The following is a 24,491-nucleotide window of genomic DNA, read 5'->3' as shown; positions in this document are numbered from 1 at the left end:
GCAGCAGGGTTTCAGCGCCGGGTGGCAGCGTCTGGTAAAAGGACCAGATTGCTCCTCTGCTCTGTTTAAAGGTTTTCGTCCTCCCTTCACTTCACTCACCTGCGCTACTTGTAGCTTTTGTCCATTCTTCCCACCATCGCCCTCCTTCTCCTCGCAGGATGTGCACCTCGCTGGAGGATGAGGAAGAGAAGAAACATGAGACATCTCCCAAAGAACACGTCCACTGGCCAGGACACGGACAGCGATGTCCTTTTTTTGAAATCGAAGATGTGTTTGAACAGAACAAAAAGACAAAGGAAAGGTTTGTAGTGCTCAGGCAGACCGGTTGCTGGGGTGGTTATTACATTTAAACATTTTCAAAGGGGCTTTCATGAAGTTTATATGATTCGCCTTATACAGGTGTCACTAAAAGCTAAAATGCAGACGCACAAAGAGTTCTCATTGGATTGGTCCGTATGGATCACTCACTGTTATTATGTTGCCAAGACATCAGAGTAAAGGACAGTTCTCTGTGGTATTTATGTAATCCAGGAGTGTCCTTGTGGTGTGTATGCATGTGTCTGACAGAGAGAGAGAGAGAGAGAGAGAGAGATAGAGAGAGAGAACCAAGATGCAGACTCCGCTTTTGTGGGTCAGGTCGGCTCACCAAGAAAATCAAAACGGCAGTTTCTTGATGAACTGGTCAGGGAATGTAAAGGAGGTCACAAATATGAAAGGGAGAGAGAGAGAGAGAGAGAGAGAGAGAGAGAGAGAGAGAGAGAGAGAGAGAGAGAGAGAGAAAGAGAGAGACTGAGGGAAAGACAGAGAGCGAGCAGAACAATGCTTTGAAAAATCAGCTCTGGCAAAAAGAGAGAGAGAAGCACAAGTCTTTTTAAGCCTGTTTGTTGCCCTTGACGATGACTGTGGCTCTTGAACCATCTGTCCTCTGTGATTGCACACAGTGATCCGGCTGGAATGAAAGCAGCCTCAAAGCCTCACCGTAACCCAATCAGCAGGAACATGCCAGCTTTTCCCACAATAATTTTTGTTAACTCAGTTATCAACCCCAGGACATACTTCCAATGAATACCCAAGACACCTAAGACACACTTCAAATAAATATTTAAATGTGAGAAGTGCATACATTATGAATATGTAAATATGCATATGGGTGCTATGGTGGTGACAGTTTGGCAGTCTCCAGGCGACAATCCCAGCAGATGGTAGAGTGGGGATCACTGAGGCAGGGGGCATGTGGGTAGGAGAAGGTGATGGGGTCCAATCCCCCTCTTGGGGGCTCTCCTAGGGACCCTGCGAGGTTTAGGACCATGCCGAGTTTGACTGGACGAGGTCAGGGAAAGCAGAAGTAAACGCTGTGTGGAGCATTTGCATTTGAGATGTATTCAGGTGTAATGATATTACCCTCATCTGCTCTCAGCTTTCCCTTACATCCTTTCTTTCTCTCTCTCTCTCTCTCTCTCTCTCTCTCTCTCTCTCTCTCTCTCTATCTCTCTCCCTCTGCCCCCCACCCTGCATCGTTCTTGGAAGAGTTTTCAATTTCACACACAGCTGGGGTGCATCACGTACATACTGCACATGCCGCAGGTTTACACCTTTGGTAGAAACGCTGTAGATCCGCATCAACACATCCTGAAAAGCATCAACAGCTCGCGCATGCACGCGTGAGCATCCATTTACAAGTCATTTGTATTTATGTATTCATTTGTCACACAGATGGAGGTGCAGGTAACCGCTTAACCACGTTACATATGTGTTTCAGTTTAAACGCCTGCAGTTTATCTTATGAGACTGGTTGAGAAAGGAGTTCTCCCGACACCATCACCAGCAGATTCTGATGCAAGTACTTGAGTTCAATTAATAAATAAGTGAAGAATTTAAAGGAAAATAATTATTTTGTTTTGCCAGGATTCAATTCAAGAATAAATGAAAAATGGGATTTACCAGCAGTGCCATATGTGCGTAATTATCCAGTAACTTTGACAAGTGTCAGCAAGCTTAAAAGAGGGAGAATATTTGACATGTAGAGGAGACTGCTGCATTCCACAACAACGATGCTTTACTGAATACTGAATTTCCCCTTTTTACTAGCAGAATGTGTAACGAGTTAGAGACTGAGGCTGTGCTTCGGTGTAAGATGGTCCTTCCTGTAATAGCAACCACGGTGTCTCCAGTTAAAAAATTCTGTCTCCTGTGTGATGACCCTGATTAATCATACGTAATATGCACCGGCACCATGTGAATTTTTCATCATTGTGTTTAAAACATATCTGAATAACCTGCCTCTGAAGGCAGTATTGAGGCAGGCTTATAAGCACAGGGAGAAAGCATAGAGAAGAGTTAGAAGAGTTAGAGGAGTTAGACAGTTAGAGTTCATTACAAGAGTCTAATTCTGATAAAACGAATAGTGTCTGAAGTGATGCAGGACAGCAGTCGGATAGAGAGATGCCTGTATTAAGGCTCAGCCAACAGTCGTAAGCAGACATGCTCTCCAAAGTTATGAAACTGGTTGGTGAACCCAGGTGCACAGAAAAGCAGGAAACAAGGCAAACAGGAGTAAAAAAACAAGAGAACAACATTAGCTTCAAGTTAGACTGAAATGTGAGAGGTGTAGATGAACAGACGAGCGGGACTAGCAAGACACAGGTGAGGAACACAGACCAAGATTTAAGAAGCACACCTATTAAAGAAAATGTTGAAATTTGAACACTGGAAAGAAAAAACAAACACAATTTCAATCATAACCACAGCACAAAATTTGAGCACAGTAATAGCAACAGCACATAATTACTAACAAGCAGGACAGCTGAGGGGGACAAACCGTAAATGAGGACAGAAAGATGAACAGGCCTGGGTCTGCCAGAGTCATCGTTAACACAAAGGACATCACTAACTGACAAAGGTGACCATACCGTTCACCCTACTACTGTCGCTACTACAATAATGTTTGTCCTTAAATACCTGAAACAAGATCAAAAAGAACATGCTAATGTACTTCTACACAACACAACATACTTAAGTGAATGTAGGTAGATCACCCAAACAACCTCAATTCCATTCAAATGCATATGCAAAAACTTTCCATGCATATGCAAATCTAGTCATTTCATATGTGCTTTAAGTCTTCTCTGCTCTTTTCTCTCAGTAACAAAGTCACCCATGTACAGAGCAGTCAGTATTCATGAAGACTAGCAGTGATAAGCATACATGCACACGCAGGGATATGTGCACGCACACACACACACACACACGCACACGCGCACGCGCACACGCACACGCACACGCACACGCACTTACACGCACACACACACACTCACACACACTTACACACACATACACACACACACACACACGCACGCACACACACACTCACACACACACACGCACATACACACACACACACATACACATGTCCGCACACACACACACACGCACACACGCACACACACGCGCGCGCACACACACACACACGCGCACGCACGCACACACACACACACACGCACACACACACACGCCCGCACACACACACACGCGCACACACATACACGCGCACACACACACACACGCGCGCACGCACGCACGCACACACACACACGCGCACGCGCACGCACTCACACACACACGCACACACACGCACGTACACACACATATGCACACACACAAAAATTTTGCTGATTGTCTGTACTGTGCCCTCGAGAAAGAGGATTATGCTGGCCGTAAAGACAGTGAATTATTGACAGGGAAGGGCTGGATTTAAATTTTAAGGCAGCCAGGCTAGAAAGACAAAGAAAGATGAAGAGAAAACAGAGAGAGAACGCGTACTCTTCAGTCAGAGCAACCTGCCTCCTCACTCTTTGTTCTGAATTAACTGAACATCTATACAAGGGACAGCTGTAGTCATCTGCTTTCTAACTTTGTACAATAGTTTCGCTGCTAGTTTGTTGTGCTTGTGTAAGTGTGTTTTTGGAGCAGAAACATTCCCCAGAAGAGTAAGCCTCTATGTGCCTCCATAATTACCAGAACGTTCCATTAGTATTTCTGGAGCCAAAGTCGTTTTTGCGATATCCTCGAGTCTAATTTAAAATGTTTCTCTTATTGTATTTCTCCATTTTTTTCCCTGGAATTTGAATTATAGCACTACAATTCATAATACTGCTTCATTTATCAAGAGAATTGATAAATCCTGCTACTGGTGCACTAGAACCACCCCACCACCCCCAACGTGTACATTTTTCATTTTTTTATATAGTCTACAGACCTCCTCATATGACACACATGCAGAAATCAAACACTCACCGTTATGTTAGTCTTACTTTCCAGTGTCCAGTGTTTCACCCCAAACAACCCACCCCATCCTCCTCCACCTAAAAAAAGAGGGCTGATTCCATAACTATCAGAGGCAGAAGATCAAGGCTAAGGAGCAGGGCAGATGAAAGATTAATGTGACATAGTAAAAGAAAGCGCCCGCTGTTCCTTCATGGAGCCACTTTACACATCTGAAGCCGTGACACCGTCACCAGCGATCAGACACCTGACATACCGGCTCTGCACTCGGCTCCTCCTCTCTCCCCTTCTAATGAGTCACGTGATCCTTTCCTCCTTACACGCGTCCACCTCCCTTTTGATAGCTTTTGATATCCTAAACTTAACTTGCGCCAATATTTCCTGCATACATCGCACACCTACATCTGCCCCTAGGCCTTTAACGCAGCATTGATCGCTGGATTATCTTGCAGATCGTTCCTCCACGTGGGCTGAGTCTGTTTCTGTTTTATTCCTGTTTAAATCTCACTTACGTAAATGGTTATCCATGATTATGATTCCAGGACGGCTTCCCTTTTGGAGTATCGCACAGCAGTACTGTCTTTATCACCCGAGATCAAAAGGGACCGGGACCGTGGTTCCACATGCAGGGCTCCTGCAGTGGGAAGGATGTGTGTTGCCAACAAAAGCCTGCGATTTGCAAGTAAAATTCGACACGTCCTACTAGAGGCAAGACTGTGGATTTGCTTTTGTGCTGTGTGGACTATGTAAAAGGTCCTGCAATGAACTCGCAATGAACCCCTAGCGCACCCCCCTGCCCCCAACATCACCACCACCACCCGATTTCCACACCAACAGTCCCACCATCTGCAAGTCGGCTAACACATACAGCTGGACAGGCCCAGGCTTCACCGGGGCATGCACACATCCACACCCGTGCGGTCACGCTCTGCAGAATCTGGCCGGGAAGCATCTGTGCAGCTGCCGACTCTGTTGCTAAAAGACGCTGTTTGATATAGAGTCAAATGTACTGAAGCAGAATACTGAGAGACATAATGGAGTTACATGCGCAAACCTTCATTCAGCTTCTAAACTGCTTAATCTAATTCAGGGTTGCTGGGTGCGGAGTCTATCCCAGCATCACCAACCCCGGGCAGGGTGCCGATCCATCACACGGCACAGACACCATATGGACACAGTAAACAAGACACAGAGGGCTGTACTGGCTTTGTTCAGGTACTGTATCATCTTAAAACCAGGACCATTTTGTGCACATGTATTAGGAAATTTACACATAAACATCTTTCATAGCAGGTCTGTGTAGTACATGCTCACACACACACACATACTTGTATTACAACTTTTGTAGGGTATATTCATTATGTATCAATGTAGCTAAATAATGGTATTGATGCACCTAAATCTAATTCTAACCTTAACTTCAGTAAACCAAAGGGGAAAATGGTGACTGTTGAGGTTTTTTAAATTAAACTGCAATTTTGTAATTAAAAAAGATTCCTGGATCCAATGTCTTCCCAATGGTCCAGTTTTACATTTTTATTTCCTATCATCCTGAGGCACTCATTCCCTAGACTGAGGATATGTGTGTGTGGACTTACGAGCAGTACCAGTGTCCACATGAGAACAAAAGAAAAGCGAATGCAGTCTGAAGTGGAGCCTGGAAGATCACAGGAGAACTATTCCCTAAGAAAGAACCCAGTCAGCACAGCTGGGAAACTTCCGTTCTTCCCCTCCCTTTACCAGCGTGGGCTGTTGGGAAAACTGGACACTCCTATTCTGTTACATTCAGCACTAATGTGTCATCCAGTGTACTTTTGTATTTGACTTTGCCTGCCGATTTTTGACTGGTCTAAAACTGCCAGTTGGCGGCGAAGTGAGGAGGGACAAACACGTGATTGTATTGCTTGTCCCACCCTGCCCCTGCCATTCAGGAGGAGAACCCGGACAAACCCCTGACAGATGGCAACCCTAGCCGCGCATTCTGAGAGGCAGCTGACCTCCAGTCAGTTCTCAGTCTCCATAAACAACATTTCTTCTTAAAGGGCCTTGGTCTCTACCAGCTTCCTGTTCCCAGAAACACAGGCCATGGGGAGCAGAACAAATAAAGTAACATGCAAAGTTAGGAATATGCAAGGCCTGAGATCTGAACTCTGATTTGATTAGCTTCAGGGCACTGAGCTACAGAGGAGAATGGTATGATGATTACAAGAGGGCCACTGCAAGCTTGTGTATCATGAAGCTACAGCATCTAACCTGTACCCGGATTACATCACCTCTACCCGGATTACATCACCTCTACCCAGATTACATCACCTCTACCCAGATTAGATCACTTTACACACACACACACACACACACACACACACACACACACACACACACACACACACACACACACACACACAGTGGATTAGAATTACAAGATCAAAAAATAGATTAATACACGTGCACGTGCAGAATACGGACACTAATAGACAGGTACTTAATTCTGGCTTTTACAGTGATGGTACTCAGAATTGTGGAAAGAAAAATAAGACAGACAGCGTGGTCATCACAACGAAGGACAAAAATGAAGACAAACCTAAAAAAAAACACTGCATGGGGATGAAAACAATGACTAAGATCTTCCTCTGTGCGAATGTAATGATCTAAAATGAAAAACAGCACCTTCCAGCTGCTGACACATGCTGTCAAAAAGAGCTCTAGGCACATATCTTACAGTATGTGCCCTGTGTGAGCTCTGTGTGTGCACTGGTCCCCCAAACAAAGTCAGGGAGGCTGTGTTCTGGGACATGCACCAATTGGGCTTTACAGTGTCTGACAAATTGACGAGTCTGTGAAGACTGCTCACACACGGTGGGCCGTTAGTCTAAGCCCCGCCCACATCACACTGCATCTCCTGTGATACACATCATGTGATTTTACAGCATTCCGTCTTTTCCAGGATTCTTCTAGACCAAATCAATCGCCAAATCAATCACCAAATGTGCCATGTTTGATTTAGCGCTCGTGTGCCATCTCCAGCTGGAACCGTGTGAAACAGTGGGGTGGCCCGCCAAACTCAATGACCTACTGAACTAGTTCACGCACTTCACAGTGCTCTAAAACCTCGCACAGACGTGACAAGACACTGACACCCTCAGCCTTCCCCCTAGAAAGTCCCCTAGGAGGTAATACAAGGTAATACCATCCATATCGAAAAAATAATCAATAAAATAAAAATCAATAAACATGCTATCACAAATTCTGTGAAAAACTACAATGTATTTTAGTCTACGGACTAAATCAGAAACGAACAGTGCCCAGGTGTTTGAGAAGAAGGGAGCACTTTTAAAGTGTGAACACGGTGTTATTTTGATCCAATTACAGGATGTTCTCCCAACTGAATTCTACAACACAATTTACAACACAATTTTGACCTTCAGGCAAAACACTTTGGGAATTACTCAGTTTTGCCATGTTCAAGTCACTGATTTGCTTCCTGAAAGTCCAGATATTAAGTGCTTTGATGATCAACAAATTGCTCATGTAATTCCCTCTATGTGATAAAGAATATATAGATGTATGATATGTTATTTTTCTTCACAAATAATGCTTAATTAAACACAAGGCTTTAGCTGAGTGTGTGTGTGCACGTGCGTGCGGAGGGAGAGTAGAACGATGGATAGAACCAAAGGAAGAGCTGGATGAGACTTTTAGTCTAACCTTTAGCCGGCAAATTGCTAAAAACTACAAGGGAAAGGTTACAGACTCCCCATGTGTGTGTGTATATGTGTACGTGTGTGTGCTCCGTTTGGCGTGCAGCCTTTCCGGCTCACTAGGAGTCATATTTTATTAAACAAAAATGGCGCCCAAAAGTCACACTCCAACACACACATATACCACCCTACCCACACTCAGGCACGCATGCTCAACCACAACCAATTGCCCTCACAGAATCTGACAATGCATTTAAGACTTCAGGGGAAAGGTTATAGACTACAGGGGAAATTACAGTGAGTTATAGTCCTGCAGCACAACCTGATAAAAAAGGTGTATGGAATTAATGAGCTAATGGTAGTGAAAGGTAAAATGATACAGACAGGAAGATAAAGGTATTGATGGGTGTCAGAGACCAATTCAAACAGTCCACCTTAAACAGACCAACTCAAACAGACCAACTCAAACAGACCACCTTAAACAGAAGCCAGGCCCATTAACCTACAACTGCCAGAGGTTTATAGGATTATGAGTTTCATCCACGTTTCTCCTCCCTCTCTCTTTCTCTCCATTTCTCACTAACTGAATCAGTAGTGGTGGATTGAGTGAACGCAATAGGGCTGATGTGATTATCGCGTTAACATTTGTGTGTGTGCGCATGTGCATGTCTGCGGGAGCGCGTATCTGTGACTGTGCAGGCGTGTGAGCTCTTCATGGCTGCTGGCGGAGATGAAGCTGTTGCCTGGGGGTTATATCTCATAAATAAACAAATAAATGAGAGCGTAAACATTTACATAAACAGTTGAACAAACCGCCCTCCGAAGGTCTGACTCATCACTGGCTCACCATCACTCAACCCCAGTGTGTCAGCACACTGACAACACACACACACACCCTTCAATTAGTCTCTCTCGTTCACTCATCCCTCCCTCCATCATTCTTCCACACCCCTCCATTTTTTCCATCCCTCTATCATTCTTTCTTCCTTCTCACCATCATCTTTCCCTCCTTTTCTGTCATCTTTCTCTCCATCTCTCTCTCTCTCTCTCTCTCTCTCTCTCTCTCTGTATCACTGCATGTTTGTCCACTCAGATTTGTTGTTAGTTAAAGCTTAACAGATGCTCTGGTGTGTAAGCTTGTGTGTATCATGGATTAACTTCAGTAACTTTACCATATGGCCTAAAAAGCAGTGTTGTTTAGTACACAGTCAGTTAAATAATACAGGTCATACACACACAGGGAGTGAGACAATAAGGCAGAGACATGAGCTAAATGCCACAATGGTTCCACCCAGCACAGGTTTGTATGTCAGACGATGCATCATTCACACACACACACACACACACACACACACACACACACACACACACACACACACACACACACACACACGCGCACACACACACACACACACACACACACACACACATACAACTTTATAATTGCAAAAACACACATTTAGTATTTAGGTTCCAAATAAAATATGTTTGATTATGCTTTCCCACGTTCCATGTTAAAGTGTCGACAGGATAATATATATATATATTTTGCACTGCTCAGATTCTATCTACAGTCCATCTAATCAAAGGAAATGATTTAACTGCCAAAAAGCTGAACTGATAAACAAGAAATAAAACTGAATGCTGCTGTTTTACAGTATATAGGCACAGACTAAAGGAATAGATTATATTCCCTTCATGGGAACTGTGTGCATCCTGTGATGCTAGGAGTTCAGAACTAGGAGAATCTACCTGTTATCACACAGACCTTCAAGGACACACAGACCTGTGAGGACCAGATAGACCTGCGAGGACACACAAACGTCTGAGGACACACATATCTGTGAGGACCACACAGACCTGTGAGGAACACATTGACCTGCGAGGACCACACTGACCTGCGAGGACCTGAATGAAACAGGAAAGCAGACCAGGCCAAGTGTCATCAGGCCCTTCAAAGTAGCCTATAGGACTAATGCTAAAATGCAATGGATTGACCTGACTGATTTGATTTTATTGGGAGTGAATTCAGCTGTTTTCAAGTCAGCTACAGGACAAGAAACATCTGCTCAAATACATAATTTAACATAGAATGAACATAACATTCTTTATTCTTCACAAGAAATTACAGATTGTTCTGTGGTTCATACATATTGGAATTATTTTCAGGCATACGTGCGTGCATACGCATGCACACACACTCTCTCTCTCTCCCTCTTTGTCCATGGTCCTGAAAGCCTAATCATCATAGTTCATTTAGGTTTCTCAGGCATAGCAACAACTCTAGTCTATAAACACACCAAATGCAACTGATACAAACTGATAAGAAGATATAGCAATCAAACCCACATATAACCTGCAATTTCTCTTCATCAGTTAGTGATTAGTGATGTTGTTAACAAAAATGTTTGCTGGCAAAATAAATCTTGGAGTGCCTTAAATTGCAAGTTCCTTGAAATTTCTGTAGCTTTCTGCTTACATAGTGATCACCTAGCACCCATCTTACCTTTATAAATCCATCCACCTAAGAGTACCTAATCATGGCCAGTGCTTTTGCAATGATACACTTAAAATAACAAGCAGTGTTCTACGGAGCGTAGTGGTGATATACCTGGAGCCCCAATGAGGATCAGTGAAGACATAAGAATAGGATTTGGATCAGGGTAATAGTTAAGGTTAGGTTTAAGTGGGGGAAAAAAAAGAGAAAATAGATAGATAGATAGATAGATAGATAGATAGATAGATAGATAGATAGATAGATAGATAGATAGATAGATAGATAGATAGATAGATAGATAGATAGATAGATAGATAGATAGATAGATAGATAGATAGAGATTTAATTTAAAAAATTCAAGCAGAAAATAAAGCACATTCTTTCATCAGAAACACCAGATTTCTTACTTCTAAACCACAATTCGCTTAATTCCATTTGCATCATTTTTGTGCCTTCTTCAAACACACACACACAAACATAACAATCACTGTATTAAGAAAACTATTACATGAGCTTGATTTACTTTCTACTTTACTTCATTCCATCAGCAGCTTATTAATACACTCATCTAGTGTGAATGCTCTCTCCTGCTCATGCTAACATACACACACATGCACACAAAAATCTATAAAATGATATTAATCTATGGCTATTTGCAGGTAATAAGATAACATTTTTCTCAAATGTGGAGGGGGTTGTTGGTTAATGGTTTTCTACGCATCAGGGAGAGAGCCACTAAAACAGCTATAATTAATATGTGTGCATGTGTTTGCGTGCGTGCGTGTGTGTGTAGCAACACCATTTCCATTAAAGCCTCTTTTCCAAGGACCAGCAAAACTGACCTCACAAGACATGTGTGTGGGCATTTGGCACTCACAAACACACACAGTCACACACAGATACACACACACACACACACACACACACACACACACACACACACACACACGCATGCACACCAGAACACATGTGTGTATTTCCTGTGTCATACACATATCCTACATTCCATAGCACAGTGTAAACACAAACACACACTCACCATCTGTCAGACAGGAAACCTTGCTAATGCTTTCTCGTTGTCTTGCTGCTCACTGACAAGCTAATTTGGTTGTCACCTCATTATGGCGCTTAGATGATCCAACTGGAAACCAAATCAGCCACATCATACAAGATATCTGCACACACGAAATGGAAGTTCAGGGCAATCTGACAGCTTCCAAATGTTACTCAAGGAATGACTAAACTTTTGATACAATATTCTAAAATATACTGCCTTTAAAATAGAAGCCAGCTTGGTGGCCAGTAAATGAGCTCTTCCTTCACTACGAAAGGTTCTGATTGATCTGTTGTGCTTTTTGTTGAGATTGACAGAAAGGGTGTAGATCAGTACATCATCCATGTTAACAACTTAATTGTGTTCGTTCAAGGTGTCTGCGAACATCGTTCATGACTGCAAGACTGAAGGGCCATTAGCAAGTATATAAGGTATCACTTGACACTTATAATGCCTCAGGTGATGCTGAAAGCCATCATCCAATCATCTCCCTCCTTGATGCAGATCTGATTGCATGCACTCCGTAGGTTAAGGGCGGCAAAGCGGCACACACCTCCGAGGCGTGTGATGACCAGAAAAGAGTGGATAATGACACTTGACTGCAAGGGCAGAGGACACTGTCCTTCTTCTGCACAAAGAAAATGTCTGCTTGGGGGACATGGAGGTTCTGTAAAAACCTGCTGCAATACCTCTCAGGCATAACCCTACATAACCGCTGACGGCCATACATGAGGCTCGCCATTTGGGGAGGGCTTGTCCCCACCAGAAGATCTTTCAGTTTCCTGGGTGATGAGAAGACAGAAATTAGACTTTCTAAGACTTTTGTGAAGGAGAGACTATAATGGATTAACGGAATATCCATGCTCGTAAGTGACGTATGATCATCCCAAACAGGGTAATTCCAGCTTTACTTCCTCACATGGACCGTTTCGAATGATGGTGCTGATTCCAGGCACTGGAGGCAGCGATAGTGAGGGCAGATTCAGAAGGTGAACGAGGGCCTCGTCTCAGCTGTAGTTATTCCATGCTGCCATTTTTAACACCTGGGAGGATGGACAAAAACTGCTCTGAAACAACGTTGTGAAAAGACAGCAAAGTCTCCAAGTCTCCACCTCACCTTGCTCCCAAACCACAGTAGCCCACTCCAAAGCACGGTCAGTAAAGACTGATATCAGATTGACGATTTTAGAAGCATGGAAGATTGGAGTAAGATAGCAGGCAAAGTACAAGGAGTGCTGGAGAGGAAAACCTTTACACTTCTTAGGAGTGCCATCAAGCTTGTCTGGTAGGGTGGATTCAGTGACGGGAACGCTCAGCTCACTGGGCTGGTGAGGGAGTGGGAGTCAGCTGCACTGGGAGAAGCTGTGCCGCTGAGGTGGAGGGTTGTTATACAGCATCCATTACCTCTTTCATGGCAGGACCTGGATCGAAGAGTGACGGTCTCCCAGGAGTCTTCCGTGTTCTGACATGGCCTGTGTCAAATCAGACCAACTCTCCAGGCAGCCCACTCCCCCTGTATGTGCCTGAATGCAGGGGCTTAAGCAGAACGGACTAGGCAGATAAATCCAAAGGATGGGGAAACAAAGGCAGAGCACACGCCACAGAGAAATATTCCCAAAATGCTAGACAAAGACTGGAGCGATGTCGACGAGCGTCGGGAATGACATTTCATCAACAACATGGCAAAAAAGGCAAGGAAGTTTAGCCAGATATGAAATGATTTAAAGCAATAAATCTAAATGTTAGCTTACCTTCGTTGATTTATGGATGAGTGGAGAAAATATGAAAAACCTTCTTTTATGCTAATGAATTAGTGTATTAACCCTAGAAATAATATGGCTGAATCCATACTGCAGTGCCCAGCACTAGCAAAAGAAATCCTATATCTGACTTCTCTGTGATGAAAACGGATGTCTTGTCTGCGGCGTGGCTCAGGTTTAAGTAATTGTATGCTATAACATCTAACTCTAACTTGCTGGAACAAAGACAAATTAATCATGATGACATTTTAAAAGGGGGCATATTGTGGAAAAAATCACCTTTTCAGTGCTTGTGCACATATATTTTTATACCTGGGATACCTACCAACCCACAAACTGTGAAATACGACAATCCAGTCAGTCTCTTGAGGGCTGTCTACATCAGAAAATATGGGCTAAAACAAGCCGGTTAGATTTGGCTCCCTTAAACATGTCACTAAGAGAGTCATTAGCATTGTACCGCACTCTCCATTTGAGTATTAACACCCCCGGCTACCTTTGCGAAGGTGCGCCTTTATTTTGTCTCGTAAGCACTGGATCTACTATCAGTCTATCAATATGTCAAATCTAAGAGGTTAGCACTGTAATTGTTCTGTTGTTGGTTGCGCAGACCAGCACAGAGCCATATATCAGCCTCCTGCCTGTGAGGACAGAACAGCTGAGTGGATAAAGTTTATTTTTGATGGCAACGTCCCACTTACAGTAGGCAAAAACCTGTAGCTGTGTGTGTGCTAACCACTTTGTGTCTGACTGCTTTTACCTGGGTCAGTACAACGCAGAACTAGCGGCGACCCTTTTACTAAAAGAGGGATCCGTAGCTATTAACTGTCCACGGCAAAGCTGCAGACCAGGGAACATGTAGTTAGCTAAGTATTTAAAAATAATTATGCCAAAATATGTTTCTTTGGCCACTCTCTAATGCTAACAGCTGAGGTAGCTAATATATTAGATGTAATTTTCTAGAAAGTAATTGGCATTACAATCGGCAGGATCCACAATAATGTTAACACCATTGAATTGATATCTAGTTAAACTTGCAAGACAACTTGTAAGACAAACTTCATCTCACCAACACGTGAATAACGTGAGAAGAAACATTTCAGTTGCATTCCACCCAGGTAGCTAATCAGGGATTAGTGACATTAGCATGCTGTGCTGAGGGAAAATGTGCTTTACACACCTATAGCAAACGGACACGCTTTGCAGGGTGTAAGTGTATATGTTAGCTCATGTTAGAAGGAGCAGGGAGCTGCCCTCAGTGGAAAGAATGAGATTCTGGTTCAAACATATGGTGGTACACTGCGTTTTTTCAGGCAGCCATGTTTCTCTCTGTTTCTCGCCAAAGACTATATAACCTACCGTCCTTGATACTTGTAGTATTTTGGCAAAGCATGTCATAGACATTTCATTAAGACCACAAGGAACTGTGGTAATTTGTGTAAAGGAGCTATAATAGGTCCCCTTTAAGCAAATGTCAATTCAATTTGGGTGACCTCATTTATGATCATGCATTGGTGTGTCATTGCAATTAGTGCTGTATGCAAACACAGAACCTTCATTTCAAACAAGACATCTTACTGGGTTTACTTACCCAGGCCAGTCTTCTTAAAGACACCATATTATAAATACATGTTGTGAATGTAAGGATCCAGCCAAACACACAGCAAACTGCACTGTAAGTCCATTACAAATATGAAAGACTCATTTATTTGTTCACATCTCATGTCCTTCAGTTAGTGTCATTTCGTAGAAAAAAAAAATTAGCTGCTTATAAGAAAATGCCTTTTTAAAATGAGTGTATTATCTTTGATTGCCTTAACCTGCCATAGTTTACGATGTCTGGGCTATTCCCTGTTATAGAAACCAACACCACTCCCCACCTTGTCTCCTTCTCAACATAATCCTCTAATTTATAGTGCAATTACTTGTTAAGGCTTCACTATTCTTTCTTTCTTTCTTCTTCTCTGTCCTCATCTATCCATTCATCTATCCATACAACTATCCATCCTCTCTTCAATGGCTTGATTTAGCTGCTTCCATGTGCTTTGACTCCCTGCCAGTGGTTACAGGAGGCCACATAAATGTCACTGTGCCTTCCGTCTCAGTGTGCGTTTGTTGTGTGCATTAGCGGATGTGAGTGTGTGTGTGAGTGTGTGTGTGTGTGTGTGTGTGCGCGCGCGCGCTCTACCGGGCGTGAAATTAAATCTGGCAGAGTTTTAGGGCCCAGGCTCATGTGGACATCTCCTCAGAAGGCCATGGGTACACAGTGCGTATGTTATGACTAAAGCACTACACCCTCCCACCTCACCCCTTTGTTTATATGACAGAGACAGAGAGGGGGGGGGGAGCAGGCCAAGGCAAAATGCATTACTTATGACATGTGTAGTCTTTCTCCACGTGAACATCAGTACATCTTCACTCTACTCACGCACCGTATAGACCAACATAAACACCCAGCAGAGGTGAATGAATGTGTGTGTGTGTGTGTGTGTGTGTGTGTGGAGAGAAAGAAGCATGTAAGCATATAGCTCTTATTTTTCTCTGCTGGTTTTCTTTCCTTTCTGTTTTTGCAGTGTTTTTATGTGAATACCTCTTGGTCTAAATGACAGTTTATTATTTCCCTCTGTTTCAAGTTAGAATGAGAACAAGCTAGACAATGCTGGGAAGAGGAAACCTGGCAAGCTTGAACACACCCTTCAACAAAAAGGGTTAATTTCTTCAGTTCTTGCTTCAAAAATATTCACATCACTAAACCTATATAGCAGTCTTGTCTAGTCTTTCGTGTATCATTAAAACAATTCCAGTCAACATCAGGCCTGTTCTGGCCAATTATTGGCCCGTTTATGGTAAAGAAGCAGTTCCATATCTGTTCTGCTGGTATGTTACCCTGGCTTAGACTAGTTTTACTTACATTTACAGCATTTAGCAGACACTCTTATCCAGAGCGACTTACAAAAGTGCTTTGTCATTTACTCATAGAATACATCCTAGTACAGTACAGTAGGTTAGACTCCAACATACCAATGAACTAGAATACTGTGGAATACAAGGAAGAATGCTGATACCTAGAAGTGCAAGTTACATAAGGTCTATCTTAAACAATGATAAGTGCAATAAACAATAAGTGCTAGAGTGTGTTAAACAACATAAACAATTCCCTACAATAAGTACTAAATTAGTCAGTCAATATGGGAGCAGTGTCAGTTGTCCTTTAAATATTCTGCAAATAGATGGGACTTCAGTCTGCGTTTGAAGACTGCAAGGGACTCTGCTGTCCAGACAGCAAGCAGGAGTTCATTCCACCATCTTGGAGCCAGGACAGAAAATAGTCTCCATGCTTGTCGTCCATGAGACCTGAAACAAGGTACTTCTGTCTCCTCTCGTCTGACTCATTACGCCGGGCAGATTAGGGAAGCACTGAACATACTGTAGTCTGGCTGTCCCACAACAGAGTCCATCCATCCTCCATCAGAGTCTGTCCATCTGTACCAGCTGCAGGAACACCTGGTCTCCGTCTGGCGTTGGAGAGGGAGCCCTGAAGCCCTAGAACTGTTTCAGCACGTCCTGTCCCACAGCCTCTTTCCCCCATTTCATGCACTGAAGCTGCGACTTAAGGACACCAAACCTTTCTCAGACATCAGTGCTTTAAACACTGTCTACTGCCAGAAGGATGAGTGTCATTTCCGCATATTGTATTGTGTTTCAGTGAGCTTAACATACAACTTCAGGATTTGTCTTATTTATTTTACTTTACTGTCTAATTATGGAATCATTGTATCGCGGTAGAAAGTAGGCAAAATATTACTGTGAAAAATCTAAAAGATGTTGCCACTACAAATCATAAGAAAATCCCCCACAACACCAAATCAGATTAAAGGTTTGGCCTCCTCATCTCATTTGAATAATGGACATTGAATGGTGGGTTGTGGAAAGCAGATAATACAGATTCTACTTTTATATATTTTATTCTGTGTCCATGGACTCGGGCAGAAAGTAAAAGGGATCAGGTCAGATTACAGTGCAGAAGTCTTGGATGAAAGATGGACTTTGTGTGGCTCGTTGTGCAGGTTGGATTAACTGCTGCTCACACCAAAAGAGACAGCGCTAATGTGGCTAAATTACATTAGCTACATGACATGTAGCTAATGTAACAGACCAGTGGTAAAGGTCCCTGTTGACGAGGTCTTACACAAATCTCTGCGCTTTAACAGAGCTATCGCACTGATAGGACGGGGGCACATAGGGCATTGGGATTTTGTGCGGAGATAAAAGATCCTAACAGATCAGTGAAGGAAATACAATGGCAAAGGGAGGAGGCATGTGAGAAAGAGACCATACAAACAAACAAAAAAAACCTCCTCATGATACTGTTCCACGGCAAGCTGGCCGCTTTGAATATGTGAGTCGTCGGATTAAGATGACCCTTCTGCCCCGCCCTGTTTCTGTCTCTGCATGTTTTTCAGATTTCTTCCTTGCCTCTCGTACACCTCTCTCCCACGAGAGCCGCGCAGGTCTGTTACCTCCCTGAATCAATCACTCCTCCTCTTCCATCCCACCAGTCTCAGAAAAGAAGCACATATGGATGTGACCTTATGGCAAGTTTAAAGTTCTGAATCTAAAGCAACATTTAAAAAGTATATGAATATAAAACATTGGACTTGAAAAAAACCCCCACATAATTCACATATCAAAATACAGAATACAAAATACACAGTAAATGGCATGGTAGGTGCGTGCACACACAGACACACACACACACCTGAGATGAGCCAAGATGACATTGAGTGAGGCAGTGTTGACTGTTCAGTCAGCCTGGTCACATTGGCTCATCAGCCTCTGCGTCATTAATCTTCATTTTCCACACCTTGATTGGATAATGACATCTTTCATGGTGTCCCGTTTCAGACAGGAATGCCTACAGGAGACTGGGTTTGGCTGACTTTCTCCTCTGGTCAGCAGGCTTCATGCCTCCAACTCATCAGTGAAACACACATGTACATTGTGTGCGTGTGTTACATTTAGTTTAGGTTTACATTTTTAGTTTAGTTTTCTTTTTTTCAGGACAAAATATTTTCAAATGTCCTCCACAAAAAAAGTTTTTTTTTACTCTTTCAAAACCAGTAAAATGGTTACTAAGGTTAAGGGTAAGTTTGGGAAAATATCTAATAATTACATTATTATGTGATATATGTATGACCACTTCATGTCAGCAAATGTATACGCATGGCTGGAATTTACCTACACTCTGGAGTCTTTACAGAGATTTAGAATTAAAGGATAGGTTTACTCGTTTTCATGGCTTATTAAAATTCATATTTCCCATCATTTATAGTCATGTGTAGGACAATTTGTCATGACTGGACTCTTCAAACGCTAGTGTAGCTTAATAGCAGCTAACAGTACAAAAACAAACAGTCCAGAAACCGGCTGCCAGGTAACGGGTAGTAGTCAAACAAAAAACGTAATCCAAAAAAATCAGCACAGATCAAAAACCCCTACACTAGAGAGCCACAACACTCACACCGCGTACTTCTCAAAACACAGATGGGTAAACGAGAAGTATTTACAGGGAGGTGGTAATGGATAGCAGGTTAATAGTCAGAGAAAGGCAGTATTCAGGTGAAGGCATTCTGGATGGGCGTGGACTGTTGGCCAGCGACGACTGACTGGGTGAGCTGAGGTGGGTTGCAGACGTGACAACCTCATGACGGCTTTCGCATTTGAAAACCGCTACTTCTCCCTGGACATGTCCCATTGACGCAATTCCTTGAGTCTTCCAAAACCCTAATGAAGGTCCTTTTCAAAAACATAAAGCAGAGATTTACAGATGTTTGTGTCTTTGTGTATTTAATTCAGGACATGTTCTGAACATCATTGATTATTTAGAATTACCTCTAGCTGCCAAAGTCAGAAAAACCTGATTTTTTTTTTCTTTTGGTAGAACAAGTTTGAATATACTGTAAGTTTACCATTCTCCAAAAAGGGCATTTTTGAAGGCTAAAACTATTCCCACTGGATTAAGTTTAAGACCAGTAAAAGGTTTAAGTAAGGTGTCCACACTAAAGCTTTTCCATGGGGTTATGCTACATGCAATTATTGATAGAGAAACAACATTTTTATTAAACTATAGATTGAAAAATCACAATCCTTTAAGTTCCTCTTCAGGGAATTTCAAACTTCCGTACTCCACCTTCTCTCTTTGCTAATCATTCTCTCCCTCTGAACCATTCCCCGCCCAGTATTCACAGCCGTCCGTATGGAGCTCAGTCTTTGCCTCCACGCTTTATATTCCACTCCTGCTTTGTCTAATGTCTTTCCGTCTTTTTCTCCCTGCACACCTTTTAAGCGAGCGTGGTGTTGAGTTGGCGTGTGTGTGTGCACGTTGGCTAGATCAGCACAGATCAGAACTGACAGCACAGTGGTGCGTTTGTGTTTGCCGTGAATGTAATGTACCTACCAAAGACACAAAGGAAATGTGCTAACACAAACATGTGCCAGTATTGGTATCTTGTCTTCTTTCTACTATGTCTGTAGTATATGTTCGTTTACCCTTGACACTAATTTCAGAACATTTCCTTGTAATTAAAAAATAGGAAAAAACTGACTCAAAACACACAGTCAAGGCCTAGAGACAGTGGCTGGATAGTTGCAGAACACCTTTGTGAATTTTCCAGTCAAAGGTTTTTGTAAATTAAGCAGTAAATCTGTAGAATTCTTACAGAGCTGGGACTACTTTTTGACAGGGAAGAATTTTTGGCAAAGCTGTATCAAAACTTCTGCCTGATTGTGGAGAGATATCACAAAACCTTAGAGAAAGTCATTCCAATTGGGGCTGCTTTACCATGTTGCTACAGCACTCAAAACTTGGACTAAACTTTCAGAAGACATCCAATCATGTCTGTCTCGTTCTGCATCTCCTCTGTAGGTAACAGTCTACCCTGAGCCCTTGAAATACTGACAGCCCAGAATAACACAAAAAGAAAGATACAACTGTTTGAGGGCTGAACTAAACTGCTCCATTAACTTTAACTGATTGAGTCATCGCAAATCAATAGCAAACAATTTAGCCCTTTGGTGTTGCAAAAGTAACTGTGTGTGTGTGTGTGGGTGGAAAAAAACACACCCAAGCCTGCTACTCCAAATATGTATAACTGGTCATTATTACCTAGTTATTAAGAGCCCGTGCTGCAGTTACGACTAATTTTGCATTGTAGATGGATCTTTTGCCCTACAAGCCAGTGGCGGAACACTGGAGCAGAGCACTAGTGCAGAACGCTGGAGCACAACGTTAGTGCAGGACGCCGGAGGACAGCGTTAGTGCAGAACACTAGTGTTAAAATACCCCCATTAGCTAAAACCCAGGCCCTTCAACTAGTGTCAGTATCAGATAAACAGTGTACTGGGAAAGGCTACAGTTACGGTCAGAAGTTCACCTCTCCTTTATCGGCCCCTTTCTCTCCCCTCTTCGGCACTCTAAAACAAAGATCCAACACCTCTCAGTTAGTCTCCTCCCGACACACTTCTGCCCACTTACTTCTGTGTTTGCAGAAAGCTGAGAGAGGCCATGTTAGGGGGCTAGGATTACTGACAGAGTGAAAAGAAAAGACATCAAGGAGTAAATCACGAATCCTGGCGGACGGAAATCGGCCCTAGCACTTCAGTTAAGGGCCCTAGCTTGCATTCTGGAGGACACCCTCCTGTGAGTCAAAGTGCATTCACGGAGGTTCACAGCAGTGCGGAGCTTATTGTCCTCCATGCTGTATCACAGCTGAATCTACGCACTGGCTAATTGTTAAGCCCTCTGTGGCTGGAGTCAGGTGTAGTGCTGTGGTTCTTCAGGGGTGCAGTGTGACACCACTGTCACATGTCCTAGCCGGCATTAGGGGACTTGGCAATGCAGTGAAAGAGAAGGATCATGTCAAAACCCAAAAGATTTATGGGACTGAATTGCACAATACTCCAAGGTATCATGGGAGTACACCCTGAAGTACCTTGAAGTGGCAAGTTCTTTCTGCCCTAAATGTACCATGAAGGTTGTCGAAAGAAGAATTGAATGATCGAGGGATTGTGGTTCAAGCTATGATTTGAGTGCAGTGTGGAGAAGTGCACACTACGAGTTACAGAGAGTGTAGCAGCAACATCTATAGTGTCCCCTTAGGCTAACAGTTCAATGTGAAGAGAGCCCTCAGGCTATGCAAAACCATAGAGTAGTGCACACGCTGTACTGTTAGAGTATCCTCAGGCACTGTGGAACAGTCACTGGTGATAGTAACACGCCCCCCGCCTACACACACACACACACACTCTATAATACATTTACTTAATACTCCAACAGCATGGAGGACACCATTCATAGAACTGGAAACACACAGCTGTGTACATCTCCCCAAAAAGACACCCAAATAACTGATGCACATACACTCTTAGCCTGAGCTATTTTTAGAAGCCACCCAATTCATGTTGGAAATGTTTTAATTGATAGTGCAGTCTCTTTCAAGGAGGGATATTACTACAAATACATATGCTCAAACACATTTTAACATTTTTATTTGGGTCCAATATTTTAATGCCTTATAAAATGTAATATTAGGATAAAAGTTAATGTGAGATGATACATTTTAAACATAATAAATGTTAATAACAATTACTATTAACTGTTTTAATGGTCAAAACAATAGCAATGTTTAAAATGTTTGAGTCTTATTACAGAAATTCCTTTTAATACATGCATGCAGGCAGACACACACACACACACACACACACACACACACAATGAGATTCATTATTGATGATCTTCAGAAGGGGAAATGAAATGAGTGCAATCCAGACCACATGTAAACCCACTCGAAGTATGAGCTCATGTGAGAGAGACTGAGGTTCTAAATAAATGCTTAAATATGAAAAATCTTTATTCTTGGTATCTGAAAATCTTTGGTCCATTTAAATCCCCCACAATGAAAAGCCCAACAGTATAAGCTGTGTGCAGGGAGTGCACATGCATGAGTGTGGGGCATTTACATAGCTTTAAGTTTACCAGTTATCACACACACAAAGTGAGCATGCCTTTTCATTATGTCTCTTTCATATACACACAGTGAGTCTCTGTAGAGGAGTAAACAGATTTTGCTTGCAGGGGCTGTATTTGTAGCTTTAGTGAATGTACCATTCGTTTCACAATTTGCTACAGTTATGATAATTATGTGGTGGTATGCCTAGATCTGGAATGCTTTTTTTTAAAGCTGCTGAATCTGTCCAATTATTTTTAAACTAATGAGACAATGAAATATGTTTAATACGTTTCATTTAGCCATTTCCAATACCGTGATCTCGCGTTAATGTTATTCTAAAATGTTCATTCTAAAATGATTGGCACAGACAGAAAGTCTGAGGAAAACCGTGCGTATTGTAACACGTAAGCGTCATGTGTGCTGCTGTATCAGACGGTTCACTGGCCGCGCCGCATGTCGAGTGTTTTCACCAAAGTCATGCGTTCAAACGGGGCTGGCGAGCTACTGAAATTACTGCCATTATCGCACAAGTCATACAATTCAAAATCCTTTATGATCCCTTTCTATAACAGTGTAGATTTACTAACTCGTTTTAGTTATTCAAATTAATACCTCCGCATTTGCCTTATGTGCGTAAACGCCTTAATTGTCACATTAAACTTCTTTTCCACAAAATTCATGGCAACGACCACAAGCGAATCAACCGGCTTGTAACCAACCTGCGTGTTTTACATTAATACACGAATACAATTTCAGTTCCGTTCTGAAACGCACCGATCAGACCTTTTCACAATCAACAGTTCAGAGCCTCGGAACCAATTCAGTAAATAGCCGCTAACTAAAGTGAAATTGCATATGCACATTGTAAAACAGAACAGAGCCCATTGACACAGCTGTCAAACTGGCAAACTCGCTCAAATAGACACAATAGCCATATGCTCGCTTTAGTGCTTTGGTTTCGGAGACTTGGTAGCATTCCTGCTGACAGCCCATCAAGCCAAATGTCCAGCAAAATGACTAACAAATTTCTACTAGGTTGCACGTCGCTCTTACCTCCAGAGTTTCGGGGCAGCTCACACGACGTAGCCTCTTGACAAAAGACACACACAAAAAAGAAATAAATCCGTTAAAAGTGTCCACTGTATGTATCGTTGTAGCGGACCCTGCTGGGGTCCTGCCGTGCGAGCAGAACTGAAGGCAAGGATGGTCCCTACAGCCTAGTCCCAGCGCAAGCGTGTGTGGCGGGGGCTGCAGCATCATAGGGATCGATAGCGCCGGAGCTGGGAACGAGCGGCCGCGAAACCCCGGAATGGATCGGGAATCAGCTCCATGAGCAAGGACCAGGAATCGGCGCCATCATCTGCTGCCACTGCTCGCTCATTAGCGCTCGTCTGGAGTAGTCGGACGCTGTCGTGAACACGCCACAGTTCTTACACCACTGACAAAATGGGCTTTATTGGTTAGCAAATGAAAGAGAAATCACTTCCCGCAAAACAAAGCAGGTGTTGTCGGTGAATCAGAAAAAGACCCACACCTGCGGGATATGGCTGTCGATCAATGTGGACAATACCCCGGAGTGGAGTGCTGGCTGATTGAAATGTGTAAAATTGATTGTAAGAAAACACGCGAAAACAGAGAGAGAATAGGGGACTGAATTTTTTTATTAGGTTTCATCGTATTATACATGAAACATAAACAATATTGTTTTTAATTGTGTTTTAGCAAAGACATTGCGACATTGCATTTTTTTTTTCCCCGCCCTGTGCAATTCTGTGTACTGTAGGATGCTAGGCAATGTGATCTAATGCACGAGGACATGCTCCGTTGTAACTCCTGTAGCGTGTTTCCCTTCTGCCCCGAGCTCCGGTAACGTGCTGTAACGATGCTTCTTGCTCTCTGCCCAAAGCAAGCAAGGTGTTCTGCCCTCTCCTCGATGTGATGCACAGACTGTGCACACACAGGGAGAACCACAGGTGCCACTGCTCTGGCGTAACGAGCCAAGGCATGCGCATGTTCATTATGCATAATTCCTGAGCGCGCTTGTGCCTTGCCTATCAAAGACATCGGAGTGAGGACATAGTTTAGATGACATAACAAATGAGACACATCTAAAACCAACATCTTTCTCTCCTTCCTTTATTCTTGTATGGACATGTCTCTCTCTCTCTCTCTCTCTCTCTCTCTCTCTCTCTC

The 24,491-nt window shown here is 42.9% G+C and overlaps 1 protein-coding gene across 9 annotated transcripts in view; it reads right to left on the bottom strand.

Moving 5' to 3' along the window:
- The window catches only part of dlgap1b (discs, large (Drosophila) homolog-associated protein 1b), an 80,914-nt gene extending 57,371 nt beyond the window's left edge, over positions 1–23,543 (bottom strand). For 5 of the 9 annotated variants that reach the window (XM_081695781.1, XM_081695773.1, XM_081695777.1 and 2 more), the window contains exons 1-2: positions 23,352–23,543; positions 100–170 (exon numbers count right to left, since the gene is read on the bottom strand). The gene's annotated coding sequence lies outside the window, so the exon portion shown is untranslated. Of the gene's footprint in view, positions 1–99; positions 171–16,717; positions 19,087–23,351 lie in introns of all 9 variants that reach the window. The other 4 variants (XM_081695774.1, XM_081695776.1, XM_081695778.1 and 1 more) reach the window with 4 other exon arrangements.
- Positions 23,544–24,491: the final 948 nt, after the last annotated feature.

The sequence above is a fragment of the Electrophorus electricus genome, chromosome 14, assembly GCF_041902795.1.
Source record: "Electrophorus electricus isolate QZ-2024a chromosome 14, ASM4190279v1, whole genome shotgun sequence".
In the NCBI taxonomy this organism is placed as follows: Eukaryota; Metazoa; Chordata; class Actinopteri; order Gymnotiformes; family Gymnotidae; genus Electrophorus; species Electrophorus electricus.
The sequence above is the reverse complement of the archived record's forward strand: the minus strand, read 5'-3'. Positions and strand labels throughout refer to the sequence as shown.